This window comes from Hyla sarda, chromosome 6 (genome assembly GCF_029499605.1).
Source record: "Hyla sarda isolate aHylSar1 chromosome 6, aHylSar1.hap1, whole genome shotgun sequence".
In the NCBI taxonomy this organism is placed as follows: Eukaryota; Metazoa; Chordata; class Amphibia; order Anura; family Hylidae; genus Hyla; species Hyla sarda.
This window is the reverse complement of record NC_079194.1, coordinates 207,232,285-207,257,399: the sequence shown is the minus strand read 5'-3', so window position 1 is coordinate 207,257,399 and position 25,115 is coordinate 207,232,285. Positions and strand designations below refer to the sequence as shown.

Below are 25,115 nucleotides of genomic sequence, written 5' to 3'. Positions count from 1 at the left end.
AGACGTAGCAGAAGGTCGGGGGCAGGCGGCAAGGTTCGTAGTCAGGATGGGTAGCAGAAGTTCAGGTACACAGGCTTTGGACACACTAAACGCTTTCACTGGCACAAGGCAACAAGATCCGGCAAGGGAGTGCATGGGAGGAGGTCAGATATAGTCAGGGAGCAGGTGGAAGCCAATTAAGCTAATTGGGCCAGGCACCAATCATTGGTGCACTGGCCCTTTAAGTCTCAGAGAGCTGGCGCGCGCGCGCCCTAGAGAGCGGAGCCGCGCGCGCCAGCACATGACAGCAGGGGACCGGGACGGGTAAGTGACCTGGGATGCGATTCGCGAGCGGGCGCGTCCCGCTGTGCGAATCGCATCCCCAACGGCCAAGACAGTGCAGCGCTCCCGGTCAGCGGGACTGACCGGGGCGCTGCAGGGAGAAAGACGCCGTGAGCGCTCCGGGGAGGAGCGGGGACCCGGAGCGCTAGGCGTAACAGTACCCCCCCCCTTAGGTCTCCCCTTCTCTTTGTCCGGTAACTGCCTCCCCTGGGATGAGGACACCGGGAAAGAATGGAGGGTTTCCTCAACGGCAGGCAGTACAGCAGGAGTGGGAATGGGGAGGGAGGGCAGAGGGCGAGGCCTGGCACGGGGCAGTGTGACACCAGGACGGGGGCCATGGGGAGGCACAGAGGCTTGCCTGACGGGACTGGGAGGGGGGGAGAGGCACTTCCTGTGGCAGGCAGAGTCCCAGTTCCTGATCTCCCCGGTGGTCCAATCAATGGTGGGGGAATGAAGCCGGAGCCAAGGCAGACCGAGGAGGACCTCAGAGGTACAGTTGGGGAGAATGAAGAACTCAATCCTCTCAAGGTGGGGTCCAATAGACATGAGGAGGGGCTCTGTGCGGTAACGCACGGTGCAGTCCAATCTGGCTCCGTTGACCGCGGAAATGTAGAGCGGCTTGACGAGACGGGTCACCGGGATGCTGAATTTATTAACAAACGCCTCCAAAATAAAATTTCCAGAGGCACCGGAGTCCAAGCAGGCCACGGCTGAGAGGGAGGAGTTGGCTGAAGAAGAAATCCGCACGGGCACCGTGAGACGTGGAGGAGCAGACTTGGAACCAAGAGACGCCACACCCACGTGAGCTGGGTGCGTGCGTGCGTTTCCCAGGCGTGGAGGACGGATAGGGCAATCCACCAAGAAATGCTCGGTACTGGCACAGTAAAGACAGAGATTTTCTTCCCTACGGCGATTCCTCTCTTCCTGGGTCAGGCGAGACTTATCCACTTGCATGGCCTCCTCGGCGGGAGGCCCAGGCGTAGATTGCAACGGATACTGTGGGAGAGGTGCCCAGAGATCTAAGTCTTTTTCCTGGCGGAGCTCTTGGTGTCGCTCAGAAAAACGCATGTCAATGCGGGTAGCTAGATGGATGAGTTCTTGCAGGTTGGCAGGAATCTCTCGTGCGGCCAGCACATCCTTGATGCGACTGGATAGGCCTTTTTTAAAGGTCGCGCAGAGAGCCTCATTATTCCAGGATAGTTCAGAAGCAAAAGTACGGAATTGTATGGCGTACTCGCCAACGGAAGAATTACCCTGGACCAGGTTCAACAGGGCAGTCTCGGCAGAAGAAGCTCGGGCTGGCTCCTCGAAGACACTCCGGAGTTCAGCGAAGAAGGCCTGGACTGTGGCTGTGGCAGGATCATTGCGGTCCCAGAGCGGTGTGGCCCAAGACAAGGCCTTTCCTGAAAGAAGGCTTACTACGAACGCCACCTTAGACCGTTCTGAAGGAAACAAGTCCGACAACATCTCCATATGCAGGGAACACTGAGACAAAAATCCACGGCAGAGTTTAGAGTCCCCATCAAATTTGTCCGGCAGGGACAAGCGTAGGTTAGGAGCGGCCACTCGCTGCGGAGGAGGTGCAGGAGCTGGCGGAGGAGATGGTTGCTGCTGTAGCAGAGGCAGAAGTTGCTGTAACATGGCGGTCAACTGCGACAGCTGCTGTCCTTGTTGGGCAATCTGCTGCGATTGCTGAGCGACCACCGTGGGAAGATCAGCGAGACTTGGCAGCGGCACCTCAGCGGGATCCATGGCCGGATCTACTGTCACGATTCGGCTTCCAGGTAGTGGATCCTCTGTGTCAGCGAGGGATTGGCGTGGACCGTGCTAGTGGACCGGTTCTAAGAGGCTACTGGTTTTCACCAGAGCCCGCCGCAAAGCGGGATGGTCTTGCTGCGGCAGTAGCAACCAGGTCGTATCCACTAGCAACGGCTCTACCTCGCTGACTGCTGAGAAGGCGTGGGACAGAAGGACTAGGCAGAGGCAAGGTCAGACGTAGCAGAAGGTCGGGGGCAGGCGGCAAGGTTCGTAGTCAGGATGGGTAGCAGAAGTTCAGGTACACAGGCTTTGGACACACTAAACGCTTTCACTGGCACAAGGCAACAAGATCCGGCAAGGGAGTGCATGGGAGGAGGTCAGATATAGTCAGGGAGCAGGTGGAAGCCAATTAAGCTAATTGGGCCAGGCACCAATCATTGGTGCACTGGCCCTTTAAGTCTCAGAGAGCTGGCGCGCGCGCGCCCTAGAGAGCGGAGCCGCGCGCGCCAGCACATGACAGCAGGGGACCGGGACGGGTAAGTGACCTGGGATGCGATTCGCGAGCGGGCGCGTCCCGCTGTGCGAATCGCATCCCCAACGGCCAAGACAGTGCAGCGCTCCCGGTCAGCGGGACTGACCGGGGCGCTGCAGGGAGAAAGACGCCGTGAGCGCTCCGGGGAGGAGCGGGGACCCGGAGCGCTAGGCGTAACAAGGATAAAGGATAAATGAGGCAATACAAAGGCTCTCAAAAGGGAGGGGCTCCCTGAGGACTGTCGCCAAGTATGATTGAAGTGGGATAACTGATTATATTGCCAAGACTGCACCGCCAGCGGAGATGAGCCCCCCAGAATCTTCACCAGAGACTTGAGGGATTGAAAGTGGAGGACATGAGAAAACACAAACGTCTCCGCAGAAAAGAGCCAGAGAGGCAGCCGGGTGAAAATTCAGGGTTATCTCGTATCGGAACGAGGGGCCCACCAGATTACACCAGTTCGGCCTTAATAAGGTAAGGATGGCACACTCGGAGCACCACTCGTGCACCCCAGGGAAGACGCAAACAATGTGCTGCTGTCCAATAAGACTGTCTAGTCCAGGGGAGGGCAGTGAGGGGCAGTGGGGATAAGAGATTCTCGAGACAGACCCACAGCTTAGATCGAGAATTATGAAACCAATCTAGTATTTGGAAAGACACAGCAGCTAGATAATAAAGATAGGGATCTGGCATTGCCAGACCACCGTCCTTTTAAGACCTAATAAGAGTCAAGTGTGCCAGCCTGTGTCCCGAGGATTCCCAAACATACTAGTCGGGTCAGTCGGGTAAAGAGTTAGGTCAGAGTTTGGAAGAAAGTCCTAGGGAGAAAAAATAGGGAGTGTCTGAAAGAGATAGAGCAAGTGGGGAAACAGGTTAATTTTTAGGATGTTCACCCACCCTGTCCAGGAAAAGTCCCTGTGGTCCCATTTACTGATGTCAGGAAGGAAAGTAGAGAGGAGGGGAACAAAGTTCAGGTCAAAGGTGCACGTGAGGTTACTTGGGACACGAACCCTCAAGTATTTTAAAGAAGTAGCCACCCACTGAAAGGAGAATTTTCTACAGAGTAAGGAAATAAGGAAATTCCCGAGGACCCCAATGAAACGTCAAGAGACACACTTTTGGTAAGATTGAGCTTGTAATTACTAAATCTACTATACTCAGCGATGAGAGACAGCAGCAAAGCCAGGAGGGAAGTGTTTGGGCTAGTAATATAGAGGAGAAGGTCATCTGCAAAAGTTGCACACTTCACATGAGTGTCCCCTATCAGAACTTCCCTCACTTCCTCACAGGACCAAATCACCTGTAACAGGTGTTTCATAACTAGAACATATAGGAGGGGGGACAAGGGACACCCCTATCTGTTACCATTTTGAATGGTCAGGGGTGATGACAGGGCACCATTCACTCGAACATGAGCCAGCGGGGAATCACACAGGGCAAAGATAGATTGCAGCATAACGGGGCCCAGTCCCAGGTGAGAGAGGACCCCCCTCAGGAAGACCCAGCTCACCCAGTCAAAAGCCTTTTTGGCATCGAGAGATAACAAAATGCAGGGCTCTCGAGTAGATTGGACATGATGAATGAGATAAAAGGTCTTCAGGGTATTATCCCTAGCCTCTCTAGCAGGAGCAAAACCCACATGATCCGGGTGAACCAGGGTCTACAGCAAGGGGGTTAATCTCAGGGCCAGCAAATTAGCATAAATCTTGTTGTCAACATTAATCAAGGAGATTGGGTAATAACTCTGACACAGGTTTGGGTCCTTGCCTTCCTTAAGAATAACAGATATAGAGGCCTGTAGAAAGGAAGGGGGGAAAGGGGACACAGCTGAGACAGCATTAAAGGCCCTTTAAGAGGCCTCAATGAGCACCTGGACTTCCCTGTGCACTTTCAGCAGGTCCCGAAGGACAGTTTTTGACAAGGACGATTTATGGAGAGTCTCCAACGAGTGCAACTGCTGGAGCAAGACTTGTAATTTGTGAGCTGCCGCCTTTTTAGGGCGAGCCCCATGTTTAATTAAAGTACCATGGAGCACGCATTTCAGTGCTTCCCAATGACATTGAGGAGAAGAGCGGTCAATCGCATGGTGCAGGAAAAAATTGAAGATTGCTTTCTTAAGGTCCGCATATTAGAAAGAAGTGATTCATTCAGTCTCCAGGCAAACTACTTCTTAGCACCACTAGGGAGCGACAGCTCACAAAAGATTGGGGCATGATCCGAAAAGACATAGAACCTATTGAGGTAGAAAGTACGCTGGGAAGAAGACAGTGACTGACAAAAACATAATCCAACCTTGTATATACCTTGTGAGCATGATAGTAAAATGTATAGTCACGTGTGTCCGGGTGAGTCAGTCTCCAAGGGCCAGACTGGAGGGAAAAAGGAGGCGTTGAATCCTGTTCAGTTGCGAGAAGGACAGGGCTGAAGCACCCAAGGAGCTATCTAAGGAAGGAAGCAAAGTCAAGTTAAAGTCACCACATACTATTAGAAGTCCCTGGAAGAACACAGTCAGAGTATCAATCATCTCCCTCAGGAAGGTCAGTTGTCCATGGTTAGGGGCATAGACATTAGCTATGGTGTAAATTCCCCCCTGCATGAGACATTTGATAAACACATAGCAACCCTCCCCATCCCGTTTAGTATCTAGGATCTGGACCAACAGGGATTTGTGAAAGAGGATCGCAACCCCCTTCACCTTCTGGGACAGGCAGCTACTATGATACCAGACTGGGTAGTACATATTATGAAGCACTTAGGCCTGGTCCTGGAGAAAATGAGTTTCCTGCAGGTAAACTATGTAAGCTCACTGTCTATGCATAGACTCTCTTCTCAGGGATATTCAAGCCTTGGATATTCAGAGATGCAATTTTAAGTGAGGCCATGAGGCAGACTTTGCACTTTGAGGTAGAATACAAGAGAAAAACAGGGGAGAAGGACCAAGGGGGAAGAAGCCGGAGAGAGGAAAAAACTAAAGAAAAAAATCACCCCAATCGGGCACTATGAGCCCTAAGGGCGTAAACTAAAGGTTGGAGACTCGTGATAACCAAGTATGGGGAAAAAAATTCACCAGCACACCCACCCCCCAGTGACCAATATGACCCACCAACAGGGGGAAGGAGGGCGCACCCCTAAACTTACTGAATGTCCTAGGGGGCGCAATGCAGGGGCAGGAAACATCCCTCTACTCAACATAAAGAACCAGTGGAGGACAAGCAGTCATCAATGTTTCATGGAGCCCTGAGGATCATCACCAGAACCAGAAATGCTGCGTCGTCGTCGTGATCATTGGGGTTGAGAAGAAGGGCAATCCAGAGGAGGCTGTCTCTGTCGGACCACTGGCATCTGGAGAGAGGAAAACGGGTCTGCCAACAGTTCTGCCCAGCTGGGAAGAGGACACGATTCCAAGCCAGAGGTCTGCAGGAAGAGGTCCTCCATGGAACGCAATGTGGACGAAATTACCTGGTGATGGGCATGGAGTGCAAAGTTACTCTCTCGGAGAAGGCAAGCCTTTTTTATAATGTCCTCCTTGAGGGAGTAATAATGGATGTGGCATATCACATCCCTGGGTCTTGCGGGGTCAGAGCTGGGGGTGGGGGGTCGAAGAGCTCTGTGAGTCCTATCAATTTCAATCGGAGATTGGGCCGCTCTGTCCAGGATGGAGTTGAAAATATGAATTACCGTAGGCAGGAGGTCCTCAGCTCGGGTGGCCTCAGGAAGGCCCCTAATGCAGATGTTGTTCCTGCAGTTTCGATTTTCTTGGTCATCCATATGAGAATGCAGGAGTTGTTGAAGTGAAGCATGCAACACCCCCGTAGAGCGAAGATCATCTACTGATTTCTGCACTGAAGAACAGAAGAATTCAAGAGAGTACACCTTAGATGACAGGGACTCAACTTCCGATTGGACCACTTGAATATCTTGGCGCCAAGCTGAATGGAGGTCCTCAGTAAGGGACGTCAGATCTTGCTTTGTAGGAAGAAAAGACAGCAGCGTTTTTAGTTCTGGGTGAGATTGCAGGATTTGAGCAGCATCAGCATGAGGGAGAAGAGAGCTGGGAGGAATGCATTGGAGGTCCGCACTAGGACAAGGGCGGCAGGGAGGCTTGGAAAGAAGGTTCCAAATCCCTGGGAGCAAAAGCTGATGGGCCCGGAGCAGGTGGAGTCAGGTGCCAGGGGCTATTTGCATTGGAGCCCCAGGAAGGGTCAGTTGGAGGTGGGGGGGGGGACACACAAGAAGCCGGAGACTGTGGGTCTCTCAATGGCAACTGGGGAGCATCCAAGGAGGAGGGGAGAGGCAGGTGTCTAAGGCTTACTTATAATGTCACTGTCCAGTTGTGTGCCAACAGGGGTAATTTTAGGGGAGAGGGACTCAGCTGCCCACGGTGTCCCTGATGAGGGGAGGGAACCCGACAATATGGCTGTGGCTGCAGAGGAGCTGGGAGAGTCCTCACAGGGGGTAGCTGAGCTGGAGAAAGGCAGGCTGTATAACAGGTCAGCTGCCGGATCCTATCCTCCTCCACTGGCAGGTCTAGTAGGAGCGGGAAGACCTGAGGGGGGACTGTCTCGGTGGTTGACCTCCCTGTAGCACATGCTGTATCCCGCTTCCTGGGCTCTGGCCCGCAGACTGCTGTTGGCTCCCCGTGCGCTTCACTGCGGGGGGCAGAGTCAGAAGCCGTGATGAAGAAGCCGAGGAAAATGGTGCCAGCCAGGGGGAGCCAGGGTCTGGAGGCTCCGGCACCCCCCCAGCGGCGCAAAGAAGTTAGAGATGGGCACACCGGGTGCCTGGGAGGGAGAGGTGCGCTTGTTGCCCTTCTTGGAGCGGCGGGTCCCAATAGTGGTAGCGGGAATGGTTCTGGTTGGCGGTCCGGCGGCGGAGCTCTGCAAATATGCATCCAACCAGCGCGCATGGTAAGCCCCCCCCCCCATTCTTCTGTTTAGCACTCTAGGTTTGGATTCGGCCCATCTGAATACTCTTCACTGTTTGTCTGTTTATCCGGTGTTTTGTTCCTTCCTCTATGCTTGTTAGCCCATTCTGCCCTTACCTGCTTCCTTGACTTCTGTACAGTGTTTGTTTATTGTACTGGATTTTACTACACATTGCACTGTGGTAAAGTAGGGTCTGGCGCAGTGATTGGGGCTATCTTATTGAGGAGCTAGGCACCCTAAAAGGCGGGGACAGTGGTCTGGGTGAGCTCAGGACTGCACTTTATCCTGCTCAACATGACAACCACATAATACGATGAATATGTATTTAGCTTGTAACACCTACTAGTCGTGCTTGACCAATTTAAGTGAACACTGTACAGCGCTGCAGAATCTGTGTGTGCTATAAAAATAAAGAATTAATAAAGAGCAATATTGTGTGAAAACAAGGGATTTAAAGAACTGATGTTGTAAGCTGTTGTGCATTTCATCACTCTTATTGGAAAAGCACTTTTTGATTCAGCTAATTCAATTACTTCTCCAAAAACACATAACCAGTGCGCTTTCTCTCAGCTATATGATCATGAAGCCCTCTGTATGGCATTTTGCAATCACTGATATTCCCCAAAGAGTTTATCATTTAATTTTGATGTATGAGGTTCAGAAAGATGATGTCATAAGGGTCACTATGCATTAAAAGGTTTGCTGCATTTCAAAAACATTAACCCCACCAAGGGGGCACTCATTCTTTTTTTATGTGAATCTGATTTGTTTATTTGACCTTGCAGAAAAAAAATAAAAATAAAAAATAAAATTGATGGAGAGAAATAAAACGGAAAGAACGGTAGCTTGATGTCCCAGGAGCTTATGATGATGCACCTGAAAATAATAATTTAAAGCTGCTAATGAAGGGAGAATTTGGGTCGAAGCAAATAAAGCAAATATAAAGAAGAGAGGTAAAAACCGAGGAATATTCATTTTGTCTCCTTTGGCTTTCAGCTAGCACAGCCAGCATACACTGCATGACATTTGTTATTTGGTTAATGTAGAGAATGCTCCAAACCGAAGCAGTTGACCTTTTAGTTTTTTCTCACAGGCTTGCTCCAAGTCACTTATAGGCGGTTTTATTCACTAATTAATGTTTTGCCCGAGCTTCTTTTACCTCCCAGGTATCTTGATAAGCTCTATGATAGCAGCTCAAGTCAGTCTTTACTTTGGAGCATACAGCTCTTATTAAGACTGGGTTTAAAACCTTCTTTATTCATGCATTAAAAAGATAGTTATACAAGAAGAATGATACTGTATGCAGGTGCTATAAAGAGATGAGAAGAAGCACTAGTTGTGGAGATCTCATGTTGAATCTCATTTTGGATAAGAAAATATATCCAGTGGGGGCCCCATTATGGAGTTCATTATTATTGTGTCTGAGTAATTCAGATAGGAATGCCGATGCTGCCAAAATCTATGCCGACACATAGGAAGAGGGATACAGACTCACGGAATAACGCCAGTGGATCAAGGCGGTGCACCATCAGCTAGAGGGTAAGTGTCCCAATCAAATGTAGCCAGAAAGGAATGAGAATACTGCAGCACTCATCAGCGATCCAATACAACTTTATTGACAGCAGGTGTGCTGCACCCGCTGTCAATAAAGTTCTGTTTGATCGCTGACGAGTCCGGCTGCATTATTGTGTCTGATTTCCCCCCCCCCTTCCCCCCAGGATACAAAGGTCTGGTGTTTATTCCCCTCATACCCCGGATCCAGAGTCTAGTCTCAGACGGTGGTCAGAGTTTCATGTGGTGGTCAACACGCCCCATCCCATAGACATTGCTTTGAGGGGAAATGGAATGAGGTCACATGGGGTGTGGCCCTGAGGTCACGACCCCCGCAACCCACACCCAGCGTTCGGAACAAAATGTTTTGAATGCTGGGGCAGTGGAGTACCCCTTTAAGTATGCAACATAAGTCCCCCACATTTAGTATGCAGCATAGTTCCCCCAAATTAGGTAGGCAGTATAGTTCTCCCAAATTAGGTAGGAGGCATAGTGGCCCCATATTAGGTTGGCAGAATAGTTCCCCCACATTAGGTAGGCAGTATAGTTCCCCCACATTAGGATGGCAGTACAGTTCCCCCACATTTGGAAGCATAGTTCCCCACGTTAGGTTGGCAGCATAGTACCCCCACATTAGGTGGGCAGTATAGTTCCCCCCACATTAGGTTGGCAGCTAGTTCCCCCACATTAGGTATGCAGCACAGTCCCCCCAAAACTGCCCCATTACCCCCCCTGGATCCACCACTGCTATAGCCCCCTCTGCCCCACACCTTAGCTTTCAATAAACTTTAGACCACCAACCATATCGCTTTAATTGGTGGCAGTTCAGTTCCCTAAGGAGCTTAGTCCTGAACAGTTTTCTATTAGTAGCTAATGGGGACCAACCAGTACTGGGCCCCCTCTCTTTTAGGGCCCCATAGCAGTTGCAGTCTGTCTTTATGAAGCGTACAAACCTTGAAAAAATCCAATATTTGTATTGTGCAAAGATGAGAAAAAGAGTTGCAATGATCTTGTCAGACTTTAACCATCTGTCGAGTTAACTGTAACATTCCAATGCTTAAACTGTGTAACTGTCAGCAACTGTGGGGTTAAACAATTCTGACAGCTCGTTCTCTGTTTTGTTTTGCCTTGGGGTATGCCCAGCTGTCTGGACTGGTCAGCTGACCTTGTTGTGAGCACCTGGTCTGGGCCTATTTAGGCTGGCAGTCTACTTCCAATCATTGCCTGCTAAAGAACTCAGTTTGAACTCCTAGCTAGCTTTATACTGTATCTGTTACATCTGGTATTTTGACCCTTTGGCTCCGCTCTATGACTCTTCTCTGGTATTAGCGATTTTGTACTTTGACTACTCCTGGTTTAGGGGAAGATTTAGAGTAGCTAGTGCTACCATAAAAAATGTTTAGGTCCAGACTCAGGCCCAGCAGCATAAATAAACCATATACTGGCTGAATGGAACAGCCTGGAGTTGGCAGCAGAATATGTAGATACCAGTGCTTCACAATCCCTAAGAATAAAAGATGAATTTTGAAATTTAAATAGAAGATTTAGGGTAGCTAGTGCTACCATAAAAATGTCTAGGCCCACAACCAGCAGCATCAGTAAACCCTATATTGGCTGAATGACACAGCCTGGAGTTGGCTGAAACATGAGGAGACCATATAGTGTCTGCATGGTACAGCCTGGAGTTGGCAGTAGCATGAGTAGACACCAGGGCTTCACAATCCCTAAGAATAAAATATGAATTTTGAAATTTAAATTGAAGATTTAGGGTAGCTAGTGCTACCATAAATTTTTTTTAGGCTCAAGCCCAGCAGCATCAGTAAACATATATTGGCTGAATGACACAACCTGGAGTTGGCTGAAGCATGAGGAGACCATATAGTGGCTTAATGACACATATATTAAATGAATGGCACAGGCTGCAGGTGGCTAAAGCATCAGTAAAACATATATTGGATGAATGGCACAGCCTGGAGGTAGCTGAAGCATGAGAATACCATATAGTGGCTGAATGAGGCAGCCTGGAGGTGGCATCAGGAGTTCTGAAAGTGACCCTAATTCAAGGAATTTCTGAAACTGGGGACCAGCACCGTAATTTTGTTTTACAGTATCCATGGCAGCACAATGAGAGAGCCTGGAGGTGACAGCATCAACATGAGGAGACCATAGAGCAGCAGAATGAGAGAGGCTGGAAGTGGCAGCATCAGCATGAGGAGAACATAGAGCAGCACAATTAGGGAGCCTGGAGGTGGCAGCATCAGCATGAGGAGACCATATAGTGGCACAATGACAGAGCCTGGAGGTGGCAGCATCAGTATAAGGAGACCATAGATCAGCACAATGACAGAGCCTGGAGGTGGTAGCATTAGCATAAGGAGACAATAGAGCAGCACAATGACAGAGCCTGAAGGTGGCAGCAGCAGCATGAGGGCCATGCCAACTGAGGGTTGAGTCTAAGGAACCCACCAACTGTTGACTGGGGGTGTCGGATGTCACTTGGGATGAAGTGGATGACCGAGTGAACCTCACTTGGGATAAAGTGGATGACCGAGTGAACCGATCAATCACGGCTGCTGGGTTGCTGGTCGCCACACGACTGCTAGCTTACACCGGGAGCTCAGACCTCTCGCTGCGACTCCGGCTGCCACACACCCCTACTCAGCTGCGATCTCTGCCTGCGCCTGATGATTTTAGGCCTCTGCCACTCCTCTGTGAACATCCTGGCACTACTCTTCCTGACATACTTATTGCGTATATGAGGGGAGTACAATACGCTTCATTACGCTTAAAACAGTATTTGTCTAGAACAGCAGCAGGTGTGTACTATTGGCTGTCCTTTCAGAGTATCTAGGCCTTTGACAGATTAATAAGTACAAAATAGTACACTACTTAGATGTAGGCATGTGGTATGAACTTATGATGGCAGAAAAATGCGCTACTGTACACTTAATAAACGTATTGGAGTAAAACACCAGCCGGTGATAACTTTTGGCGGTCCTTTCACAGTATGTAGGCCCTTGACAGATTAACAGATACAAAATATTACACTACTTAGATGTACATATGTGGTATGCACTTATGAGGGCAGAAAAATGCGGTATAGTACGCTTAAAAAAACATATTTTAGTAAAACACCAGCTGGTGATTACTTTGGCCTGTCCTTTCATAGTATCTAGGCCCTTGACAGATTAAGAGGTACAAAATATTACACTACTTAGATGTAGGTATGTGGTATACACTTCTGAGGGCTGAAAAATGCTCTACAGTACGCTTAATAAACATATTGGAGTTAAACACCAGCCGGTGATTCGTTTTGGCTGTCCTTTCACAATATGTAGGCCCTTGACAGATTAACAGGTACAAAATAGTACACTACTTAGATGTAGGTATGTGGTATGCAGTTATGAGGGCAGAAAAATGCGCTACAGTACGCTTAATAAACGTATTGGAGTAAAACACCAGCCGGTGATTACTTTTGGCTGTCCTTTCACAATATATAGGCCCTTGACAGATTATCAGGCACAAAATAGTATGCCACTTAGATGTAGGTATGTGGTATGCACTTATGAGGGCTGAAAAATGCGGTACAGTACGCTTAAAAAAAGTATTTTAGTAAAACACCAGCTGGTCATGACTTTGGCCTGGACTTTTAGAGTATCTAGGCCATTGACATATTAACAAGTACAAATTAATACACTTCTTAAATGTAGGTATGTGGTATACACTTATGAGGGCATAAAAATGTGCTACTGTACGCTTAATAAACGTATTGGAGTAAAACACCAGCTGGTGATTACTTTTGGCTGTCCTTTCACAGTATGTAGGTCCTTGACGGATTAAAGGGGTACTCCGCTCCGCAGCATCCGCAAAATTCCCCCTCACACTGGAACATTGAGTTCCTGAACGCTGTGTGCGGGCTTCCGTGTTCAGGCCCACCCCCTCTTGACGTCACGGCCTGCCCCATCAATGAAAGTCCATGGGAAGGTGGCACGATGGCCGTCATGCCCCCTCCCATAGACTTGCATTGAGGGGGCGGGGCGTGATGTCACATGATGTAACGAGGGGGCGGGCGTGAACACGGAAGCCCCCACACAGCGTTCAGGAACTCAATGTTCCGGACACTGGGAAGCGAAGTAACACGCTGGGGAGCGGAGTAACCCTTTAACAGGCACAAAATAGTACACCACTTAGATGTAGGTATGTGGTATGCACTTATGAGGGCATTCGTACAGTACGCTTAAAAAAAAAACTTATTTTAGTAAAACACCAGCTCGTGATTACTTTTGCCTGGACTTTTACAGTATATAGGCCCTTGACAGATTAACAGGTACAAAATAGTACACTATTTAGATGTATGTATATGTTATGCACTTATGAGGGCAGAAAAATGCGGTACAGTACGCTTAAAAAAAACATATTTTTGCACAACACCAGCAGAACACAACAGTGCTGTAGCACAAAAAGGGGTGACTGGCTGCTGATAGGCTGCATCCTGCATGTGATTCAGGGTCATCCCATCTACTTCCCTTCCTGCCTTGCCCTCCCGCCTTCCCAGCGTTCCTTGCCACATGTACTGACATGTGGATCTGCCATTTTAGATGCCCTGGAGCCTGGACCACAGGAAATGGAGTTTAATGAAGCGATTTGCGCAATAGAATCCCGGCGATGTTCGCATTCATTGCAAATCGAATATTTAATGAAATTCGTAACGAATTTGGGTTCGTCAGCTTCGCTCATCTCTAGTACTGTGAGTACAGGGTCTCCTGTACATACTATGCATGGGCAATTCTGGAAACTACCCATTTTGAAATGAATCTGACCAAATTCACCAAATTAGACAAATCTCAGTATATTTCCTTATTTTTATGGAAAATATAAAATATGTTGAACAAGTTTGTTAACCTATTGTAATCCAACCGATGTGCCATTAGGAAACTGTTAGTCTGAGTTGGTGCAAGTTTTTTTTTTCTACATAGGCAAAGCTGCTTTTTGCTGCACAGCCACCCCTGCTCTTCCAGCACAGTAATATGTTGGCATTCCAGCATGCAGTTAAATCTCTGAACCCCTTGCCATTGAGTGGCTGAGGATTCAGATTCCTCCCCCCACCCATGGCTCAGCAGAATCAGTGGCCCTAAGGCAGCCACCTTGTCTGCATTATGGTAACATCAGCCTTACTGCACCTTGATCCCATTGATTGTATTACCTTTGTTTATTTGTCTCATGTGTAAGGCCACTTTTTTAATGATATTTATGAGTTCTCACAAAGATTGAAGGAGATCCTACAGTAAATAAATGCCTAACATCTTTACATTCAGTGTGCCATGCCAAAACCATGTAATTCTTACCTCTGTCTCTTGGTTCCAGTTCTCTGTGGCTGTCAGTGCAGTGAAACATCTAAATTGATCTCATTTTAGTGAATATAGTCTGGGCCAGACAAATTCTGTTAAAAAAGATCAGGTAAGATGGCTGCTCTCCTAATAATGTACATAAAATGAAATAAAGAAAATGGAAATATCAGTATCTGGATCTTATCAGTCATATGATTGATTAGCAATATGATTGTTTAGGTTCTTGATCTGTCCAAAGGAGTTTGCTTGAAAAATCTTGATATTGACCTAGATAGTTTTCTGGCCAATACCTTTTGTCTGCTGCCTACCCCCATCTTCTACTAGTACAGCATGTAAAACGAATGTCACCTATCCAGATCCTTTGCTTGGATACCATCTTGAAAGGACTCTGTCTGCCCTTATATCTATCTGTTCAATGAAGATTTTCATCAGTTGTCTTGGTGCCATAAAGCAATGTCTTTTACTGTTTTTAATGGAGACTATTCTGGAGTCTTCAGATGTTATATAAACAGTATTAACTTGAGTTGCTGAATCAGTCTAGTCTACTCTAATTTTTGAAGGTTATGGTAGTTCAATGACTAAAGATGCCCACGCATTACTGCATGCAGTAATTTTTCCGCCACAATGTCCCGTCACTTTATAACCTCCGTAATAAATTACGGGCATATACGGGTGCAAACGGGCAGTTACAAAATCCCATAGGTTGCAATGCGATTTAGTCTCGGCCGTCAGGAGTTTTGTAACGGCCGGGTTTCGCCGAAAATCGTGAAGGAACATGCGACGGAACTTCAATAACGGAGAAATCACTAGTGTGAAAGGAGCATTAGAGGGAGTAAAAAATCAAGCATGTTGGATTTCAGTATTACCAATCTTTTGTTCCTGTGTGAGATAAACCACCTCTAGAGTTGTCTTATTTGACTCTCCTCATTATAGATACATGCTCACTTTGCCCAGCTTAAGATCCAAAAACTGTTTGTATGTTGTTACTGATAAAAATTTAAGACCATTTGTAATATAGATGTTTAAAAATTTTGAATATTTAATAATGAAAACAGCTCTTGAAAATCCCACCACTATGGGTCCCCATACCTACTGGGGCACTAAGCAGTCCTGCAGCAGCATCATGCATGGACAAGAGATGACTCATGGACAAGGCAGACACACCAATCAGTTCCCACCACCACACCGGAGGGACACACCCCCTTCACCTGAGAGGATTTCTATCACTGTGAGCTAATGAAAAGAGGTATTTTTTTATAATAAATATAGGTGATAGGGGCATGAAAATTGATGTACGTGGTCATGATTAGGTACTGAGTAACATACTAATTTACTGACAGGTACACTTTAAAGGAGTATTTCAGTGCAGGAAAATATATCACCTATCCAAAGGATATTTTAGATTGTAGGGAGTTCTACTGCTGGGACCCCCTGCGATCTCCTGCACTGCAGCCTGACAGTCCCCAGGAAGGGAGTGTGTTGCCCCCCCCCCCGCACAAAGTGGTGGCCGACATGCCCCCTCCAGGTATCTCTATGGGAAAGCCGTAAATACCCAAACATAGTACCCAAACGAGCAGAGATCTATAATTCAAGGCAAATGGGGCCAGAAGAGGCCACCGGGACCACCCTAATGACTCTTGGTTCAGGCAGCAAGTAATGACAGGTTCCTTTTAACATGCACATGTACACTATTAGTTGAGAGTAAGAGATATTGAACAAATGAGTGTTCCGCTTATAGCTCTTGCGTGTGTTTGGAAAGCTTAAAAGATCTCAGGCACAAAGAACAATGTAGTGATTACTAAGGTATGATTGCACAATTACCCTCAAAGTGGAATCAATAAGTTAGGACATTTCAATATTTCTCTTAGTTTAATGGGTTACTCTTTACATAATCATTAGTTAACAGCTTTCTAACTATTTTCCTCAATTATGTCTATTACTTTTATTTTTCCCTTCATTAATAGCGTGATGTTACAACCATTGTTTTTTTGTCATCTAAAATAAAACAATGTTTTTCTATATATTGCTTGGTACTCATTATGTTAAACTTTTTTTCTTTAAACAATATGTTTGAGAAACAGAACCAAGGCTAACACTTTCAATTGTTTTTGCATTAAGTTTAAAGAATATGAACAATAAAAATACTAAAGCCTGCAGCTCTAAGCTTGTTCTTCCGAATTATTTAAAAATACTGTAAGTAATGTAGGGTATTTACAATTCTACTCTATTACAAAAATTCTATTAGATTAATTTCTTAATATTTTTTTTTGTTAGAAACACCACAAAACAATCTATACTAAAATACATATTGAAATAAATCACTCTAGAAAAAATTTTGAGCAGTAAACTAATGACTTCTCAGCTGGACTGATTCTTAGTATGTGTCACATAGTTACAGTAAGGTTGAAAAAACACATGTCCATCAAGTTCAACAGTGATAGGGAGGGGTATGGGTTAATATTCCTTTTATTATAATCATTGCTGCTTTTTGATATTCAGTTTCAAGGATCATTATGACTAAATATAGCATGAAACCAATAGTTATGAGTTGTTATGAATATTGTTCATACTGCTGAATCATTCAGAAATGCATAATTTAGCACTTTAATATTAATGAATAATTATGGGATATTACTAAGGTTATGACACTTTACTTATATTCATCCTTTATGTCTGAAAATTACGTAGTCACTTTCCTGTGCTTTGCCCAGTCCTGGCTCCTGTGCCATGCCCATCTTCTGCTGTACACTCTTTGGGGCATCTTTTAGTTGTCAGGGGACTGAACGCCATGTGGGTTTGCACTGCCCGTCTTTGTGATGGGAAGGTAGCCAATAAGGAGGCTTGGACAACTGACCAATCAGAGCCAGCACCAGTGTGTATATATATATATATATATATATATGTATAGTGTGTGTATATAAATGGGTGTTTGATGGCCACAGATGCCACATATATAAACCCCTTCTTCAGTGGTGTATGATACAACACTGAAGAAGGGGTTTATATTTGTGCTCTGATACCCCGAAACGCGTCTGGTGACTTGATTAGAGACTTTGACCATCAGTGCCAGTTCACACTACATTTGCGGCTAAAAAGCGTCTTTTGGACTCTTGCACCTGGAGAGACCAAATCCACTTCTGCATTACCTATTTATCATATGGAACTATGTATTGCTGCTAACTGATGCTAACCAGCTAAGACCAGCATACAATCCTTCTCCGTGGGAGCATTAATTCAAAAGGTTGGAGTTCCACTTTATCAGGACGCTACTGAACATGTGCACCTACGGCATTAAGCGCTCACCATACCATCTAGTGTGGTCCACGCCACCAAACGTCCATTCGGCTCCCGTACCTGGTCAGCTGACTTGCTGTCAGCTGACTCTGACGTCAGACGCCAAGTCGGAGCTCCCCGGTGAAAAGCGTCCGCACACCGTGCGTACAACACGCAACTGACTACGATCCATCGGTCCCCATCAGCAGTGCGGTGAGTGGCACAACAGTGCCAAGACATTATATCTGTATCTTTATTTACAGAAAGAGTCAGTGTGGAGTGGACTAACAGGTGCTTTTAAATTTGGGCTACTACCATTGCCGACATAAACGGCCCGTACAAATTGGAACATATACCTATACTATAAGGCTTTCTACCCGTTTAGGATAAACTGCATTTCCTTCACCAGGACATTTGCAAAATATTTTTTCCACAGGACTAACTTCACTGATAAGACTGTTACCATTTAGAGGACATTGTTTTCCTTTTTTCTTACAGGACATACATTGTATTTCTTTTACAGGTGATATCCAAAGATACACTTTCTTTATATAGGATCTGTTACTAAGAAGTGTAGCAATATATGCTCCTATTGATCTAGGTGTTCTAGCATTAGCTATATTTATGGTTCTAGCAGTAGATATTGAAATACCGCTCTGTAGTGTCATGCTGACTTGTTCCTATATATTTTTATATCACACTGCGCTACTGTAGGGCCCTGCGGGAAACGCTTCATTTTTATAAGTCTGTTATAAATATAATATATGCTATTGTGGAATAAACATATATTTACTATATTAATTTGCCTTTTTCCTTGGGGAACACAGACACCCACCCAGATACTATATTTTTTTTAGGGGCGTGCTGAGGACTGAATCCATATTATTTATCCATTTAGTATTTTTGTTCTCATAGGGTGAGAACCTTCAGTTAACCTCGCACTACCGACTCTGTGAGCTGCACAATATCTAAATACATATTTTTACAATAATTTACAAATCTGTTTAACTTTCTGGAACCAGAGTTCCACCGGAGTACCCCTTTAAGGTTGATCATCCAAATAGGTAGGCATAGTGGTTGGGATGAGAACAGGGCTTCACTGTTCCCTACCTATTGTGACACTATATTTTATACTATATTTATAATTCAAAATAATAAATAAAGAGATCAGAAACCAATCTGGTCTGGTCTTTTGTATACAATATTTACTGGAATGGCCTAGTGATGACCCACCTACCAAAATATAGTGATCTTTAGACCTCACTAGTGGCCAAATGCTGTAATTAAAATGTCTCTAAATAAATGTCTCCTAAACCCAATATATAAGAAAACACACACATAGGGTTTCATTTACTAAGAGTGTTGGGTTATTACTAGTGTGAAATGTTGTTTCAGATTTATATGATTCCTCTATATTTACTATGGGGATTCACAGATTTACAAGTCGGAAACATTTTCTTAACTGTTATTTCTAGGTGGAAATTTTCATCCATTTATTCACTGGATTTTCTGGGAATTCAAAAGTAAATAGGTTGAGTTGTGAAACCTCCTTTTCGGACCAACCACGCCCCCTTTGCGAAAGACCACACCCTTTTTAGGCTTTTCACAATGCAATGTCGGTTTTGTTGGATTTTCCTGGTGCACACTGTCGCACACTGGCCCTTATTTACTAAGAGTGTTGTGTAGGTTTCTTTGCGGGTTTTAATTCCCTACAATTTATTTTCCACGGTATTTACTAAGGTTTCCCTACATTTTCCACTTTCCCTACACTTTGCTTTTTTTTACACATGTTCTGATCTGTCTGGTTTTCCTCAGCTCAAATCCACCACATTTTATATGGAAACCTTAGTAAATATGTTGTTTTTGTGAAAATGTCGGGAACACGCCCATTTTCGGAGACCACGCCCCCTTTTCCCAGTTACCACGCCCCTTTTCGGCTTTTCTTAGCAAAATGGAGAGTTAGTCTGGTTTTTTTTTCAATTCTGGCGCAAAAATCTGGCACAGACAGATTTTCTGGCATAATGCGACAGAATCTGGCGCACAACCTGACAAAACATGTCGGGTTTGCAGTAGTAAATGAGGGCCACTGTCTGAGACATGTCTCAGACACTATGCTCCAAAATAACTTGGAAAACCCCTACAAAAACTAGTCAATTTTAGCTGTCATAAAACAGTATATTGGACATTAAAAGAATGGTCAACAATGTAATGCAAGGACAGTTTGAGGTAGTGGGTATTTCTTCTCACTCAAAATACGGGGTCCCAAACTGTACACACCCTCTACGATGGATATATGTATATATATATATATATATATATATATATATATATATTATATTTTTAAAGTTATTTAAATTACTTCCCATTATTATGTACAAATACAATTTTAAAAATATTCAAGGTATCATAAGATTTTTAGATTCTATATTGGGAAAGCTCTACTTTAATGTGTGGTCAGAACTCAGAATTCATGTGTTGGGACAAGTTCAACAAAATATCACTATAGATTTCTATCTTTCTTACTCACTCATCCATTGATCAATGGATGGAAATGCCAAACTTTCATCAAGGTTGCAGAGTTTGCTTGCCCAGTGGAGCTTTGACTGTTACATATTGCATACACCAACAAATGTCACAATGGACAAGAGTAAAAAGCGAAATATGTCAAACCCATTGTCAGATGAACAGGCCTACAAATTAAGGGTCAGATTGGCATTCTCTATTCATCATGTTTGATTGACATATAGTATAAATCTTATGTTAGGGAAAAGAGTAGGACTGAAAGATGCCCCAGGATGTTGCTTAATATGGGATCAGCTGGTGACATTAATGTTTCAATCAACAAGGTTCGCTAGTTTTACCTTCATGTTGTCCATAGGTTCACACCTTAGGACACAGTCATAATGGAATCTCTCAGCGAGGAGTCACATACCCAATTAGAAGATGGGCGACTAATCAGTGTCTTCCCTTTGATTGTAAAGTTTACCTGTCTAAACAAATAAGATAAAAGCCGGAAAGGTTTTATTTGCTGCTAATGTGAACAATGTGCTAATGCTAAGTAAGCTGGTGTGTTACTTTTTCTGGAATTAAAACTAGAAAAGGCAGAACTTTAACAACTGCCAAATATTCCTTTGAATATTGTGGTGACTGACATTTAACTATAAAACAAGATGCATCTGCCATTAAAAAAAAAAAAAAACACTGACATTTATTCATGAAAATGACTGTGGAGTCTGAAAATGGGAAACAGGATTTAGAGAAAGGAAACAAGTAACGCCATACAATACATCACACTCACAAATGTCTTCATGCAGTTTTCCATTAAAGAGTATTTTTTTGCAACCAATATATTAAAATTCAGACTATAATTCTGACCCAAGTAGAAGTCATTCTGCAAAGATACATTCACACTACAGATTTTGAAAGAATCATATGTCCGCCGAAAGAATGTCCACGGGTCCAGAGTCAAATATCTGTGGCTGTATTGTCTGCCTTGAGAATTTTGCAGTGTGAACAGTGCAGCATAATCCTATTGAAAACAATGGGAGGCTGCTGCACCGGAATTTCTGAGCAGAATTACATAGTGTGAAGTGTATACATGCCACTTACGCATATGCCACTTAAACATTTATTAAATAACTTAAATAGGGGTCATACCCTTGAAGTTAATATTTTTCCTTCAAACAGACCACTTAACCCTTTGGGGACGGAGCCGGGAGCATTTTTTGCAAATCTGACCACTGTCACTTTAAGCATTAATAACTCTGGGATGGTTTTACTTATAAATTTGATTCCAAGATAGTTTTTTTCTAACATTCTACTTTAATGTTAGTGGTAAATTTTCGTCGATACTTGCATCATTTCTTGGTGAAAAATTCAAAAATTTCATGAAAAATTTGAAATTTTTTGCATTTTTCTAGCTTTGAAGCTCTCTGCTTGTAAGGAAAATAGACATTCCAAATAAATTATATATTGATTCACATATACAATATGTCTACTTTATGTTTACATCATAAAGTTGACATGTTTTTACTTTTGGAAAGCATCAGAGGGCTTCAAAGTTCAGCAGCATTTTTCCAATTTTTCGCAAAACTTTCAAAATCGGAATTTTTCAGGGACCAGTTCAGGTTTGAAGTGGATTTGAAGGGTCTTCTGGTTAGAAATACCCCATAAATGACCCCATTATAAAAACTACACCCCTCAAAGTATTCAAAATGACATTCAGTAAGTGTGTTAACCTTTTAGGTGTTTCACAGTAATAGCAGCAAAGTGAAGGAGAAAATTCAAAATCTTCATTTTTTACACTGGCATGTTCTTGTAGACCCAGTTTTTGAATTTTTACAAGGGGTAAAAGGAAAAAAATCCTCTCAAAATTTGTAACCCAATTTCTCTCGAGTAAGAAAATACCTCATATGTGTATGTCAAGTGTTCGGCGGGTGCACTAGAGGGCTCAGGATGGAAGGAGCGACAAGGGGATTTTGGAAGAGTGAGTTTTTCTGAAATGGTTTTTGGGGGGCATGTCCCATTTAGGAAGCCCCTATTGTGCCAGGACAGCAAAACACCCCCACATTGCACACTATTATGGAAACTACCCCCCTCAAGGAACGTAACAAGGGGTACAGTGAGCCTTAACACCCCATAGGTGTTTGACAACTTTTTGTTAAAGTCGGATGTGTAAATGAAAAAAACATTTTTTTCACAAAAATGCATTTTTTTCCCCAAATTTTACTTTTTTACAAGGGGTAATAGGAGAAAATGCCCCCCAAAATTTGTAACCCCATTTCTTCTGAGTATGGAAATACCCCATGTTTGGACGTCAAGTGCACTGCGAGCGAACTACAATGCTCAGAAGAGAAGGAGCGTCATTGAGCTTTTAGAGAGATCATTTGTTTGGAATGGAAGTCGGGGGCCATGTGCATTTACAAAGCCCCCCGTGGTGCCAGAACAGTGGACCCCCCCACATGTGACCCCATTTTGGAAACTAAAACCCTCACGGAATGTAATAAGGGGTACAGTGAGCATTTACACCCTACTGGCGTTTGACAGATCTTTGGAACAGTGGGCTGTGCAAACAAAAAAATAAAATTTTTCATTTTCACTGACCACTGTTCCAAAAATCTGTCAGACACCTATGGGGCGTAAATGCTCACTGTACCCCTTGTTACATTCCGTGAGGGGTGTAGTTTCCAAAATGGGGTCACATGTGGGTATTTATTTTTTGGGGTTTATGTCAGAACAGCTGTAAAATCAGCCACCCCTGCGCAAATCACCAATTTAGGCCTCAAATGTAGATAGTGCACTCTCACTCCTGAGCCTTGTTGAGCGCTGGCAGAGCATTTTACGCCCACATATGGGGTATTTCCGTACTCAGGAGAACTTGCGTTACTAATTTTGGGGGTCTTTTTTTCCTTTTACCTCTTGTGAAAATAAAAAGTAAAGGGCAACACTAGCATGTTAGTGTAAAAAAATTTTTTTTTACACTAAAAGGCTGGTGTAGAACCCAACTTTTCCTTTTCATAAGGGGTAAAAGGAGAAAAAGCCCCCCAAAATTTGTAATGCAATTTCTCTCGAGTACAGAAATACCCCATATGTGGCCCTAAGCTGTTTCCTTGAAATACGACAGGGCTCCGAAGTGAGAGAGCACCATGCGCATTTGAGGACTAAATTAGGGATTGCATAGGGGTGGACATAGGGGTATTCTACACCAGTGATTCCCAAACAGGGTGCCTCCAGCTGTTGCTAAACTCCCAGCATGCCTGGACAGTCAGTGGCTGTCCAGAAATGCGTGGAGTTGTTGTTTTGCAACAGCTGGGGGCTCCGTTTTGGAAACACTGCCGTACAATACGTTTTTCATTTTTATTGGGGGGGACAGTGTAAGGGGGTGTATATGTAGTGTTTTACTATTTATTATGTGTTAGTGTAGTGTAGTGTTTTTAGGGTACATTCGCACTGGCGGGTTATGGTGAGTTTCCCGCTAGGAATTTGCGTTGCGGCGAAAAAGTTGCCGTAGTTCATACTTGAAGCAGGAAACTTACTGTAAACCCGCCCGTGTGAATGTACCCTGTACGTTCACATTGGGGGGGGGCAAACCTCCGGCTGTTTCAAAACTACAACTCCCAGCATGTACTGACAGACCGTGCATGCTGGGAGTTGTAGTTTTGCAACAGTTGGAGACAAACTGGTTGGAAAACCTTCAGTTAGGTTCTGTTACCTAACTCAGTATTTTCCAACCAGTGTGCCTCCAGCTGTTGCAAAACTACAACTCCCAGCGTGCACGGTCTGTCAGTACATGCTGGGAGTTGTAGTTTTGCAACAGCTGGAGGCACACTGGTTGGAAGACCTTCAGTTAGGTTCTGTTATCTAACTCAGTATTTTCCAACCAGTGTGCCTCCAGCTGTTGCAAAACTACAATTCCCAGCATGTACTGATCACAGAAGGGCATGCTGGGAGATGTAGTTATGCAACAGCTGGAGGTAGGCAACTACAACTCCCAGCATGCCGAGACAGCTGTTTGCTCTTTGGGCCTGCTGCGATTTGCAGTTTTGCAACATCTGGAGTGCTACAATTTAGAAACCACTGAACAGTTATCTCCTAACTGTGGACCTCCAGATGTTGCAAAACTACAACTCCCAGCAAACAGCTGTGTGGGCATGCTGGGAGTTGTAGTTTTGCAACATCTGGAGGGCTACAGTCTAGAGACCACTATAGTGGTCTCAGACTGTAGCCCTCTAGATGTTGCTAGGTAACTCACCGGCTTCCGTCGCATCCAGGGAGCCATCCTCTTCTGCCGCACGTCGCCTGCAGATCTCCGTCGCCGCCCACCGATCACCGTCGTTCCGCTGCCTCTGGACTGATAAGTGATCTTCGGCGCCGCTCCTCTTCATTTTCCCCATTCTGGCCCGCCTATTATGGGTGGGCAGGATGGGGAAAACAAAAGTAAACCCCCCACCCCCGATCTGCTATTGGTGGTCGCGTCTAGACCACCAATAGCAGGGATAGGAGGGGTGGCACCCGTGCCACCTCACTCCTATCGCTTCAGGGGGATCATGGGTGTCTTAGACACCCGCGATCCCCCTTATATTCATACATAGACCCGTAATGACCCGGAATCGGCGCAAATCGCAAGTGTGAATTCACTTGCGATTTGCGCCGTTCGCCGACATGGGGGGGTCTAATCACCCCCCTGGGCATTTGCACGGGGTGCCTGCTGATAGATATCAGCAGTCACCCCGGTCCGGTCCCCACCCGGCGCGCGGTGGGGACCAAAATTCCCACGGGCGTATGGATACACCCTTCGTCCTTAAGTACCAGGATGCAAGGGCGTATGCCCTTCGTCCCCAACAGGTTAAAGTACAAAACAAATAAAGTATATAAAAAATAAACCTCTACTGACCTCCAGTGCTCCCG

The 25,115-nt window shown here is 45.1% G+C and overlaps 1 long non-coding RNA gene across 1 annotated transcript in view; it reads left to right on the top strand.

The window, feature by feature from the left end:
- Positions 1 to 25,115, top strand: part of LOC130276657 (uncharacterized) — a 98,302-nt gene that overhangs the window by 62,744 nt on the left and 10,443 nt on the right. Inside the window, exon 3 of the long non-coding RNA XR_008845206.1 lies at positions 14,452 to 14,544. This is a non-coding gene — a long non-coding RNA (uncharacterized LOC130276657). The remainder of the gene's footprint in view (positions 1 to 14,451; positions 14,545 to 25,115) is intronic.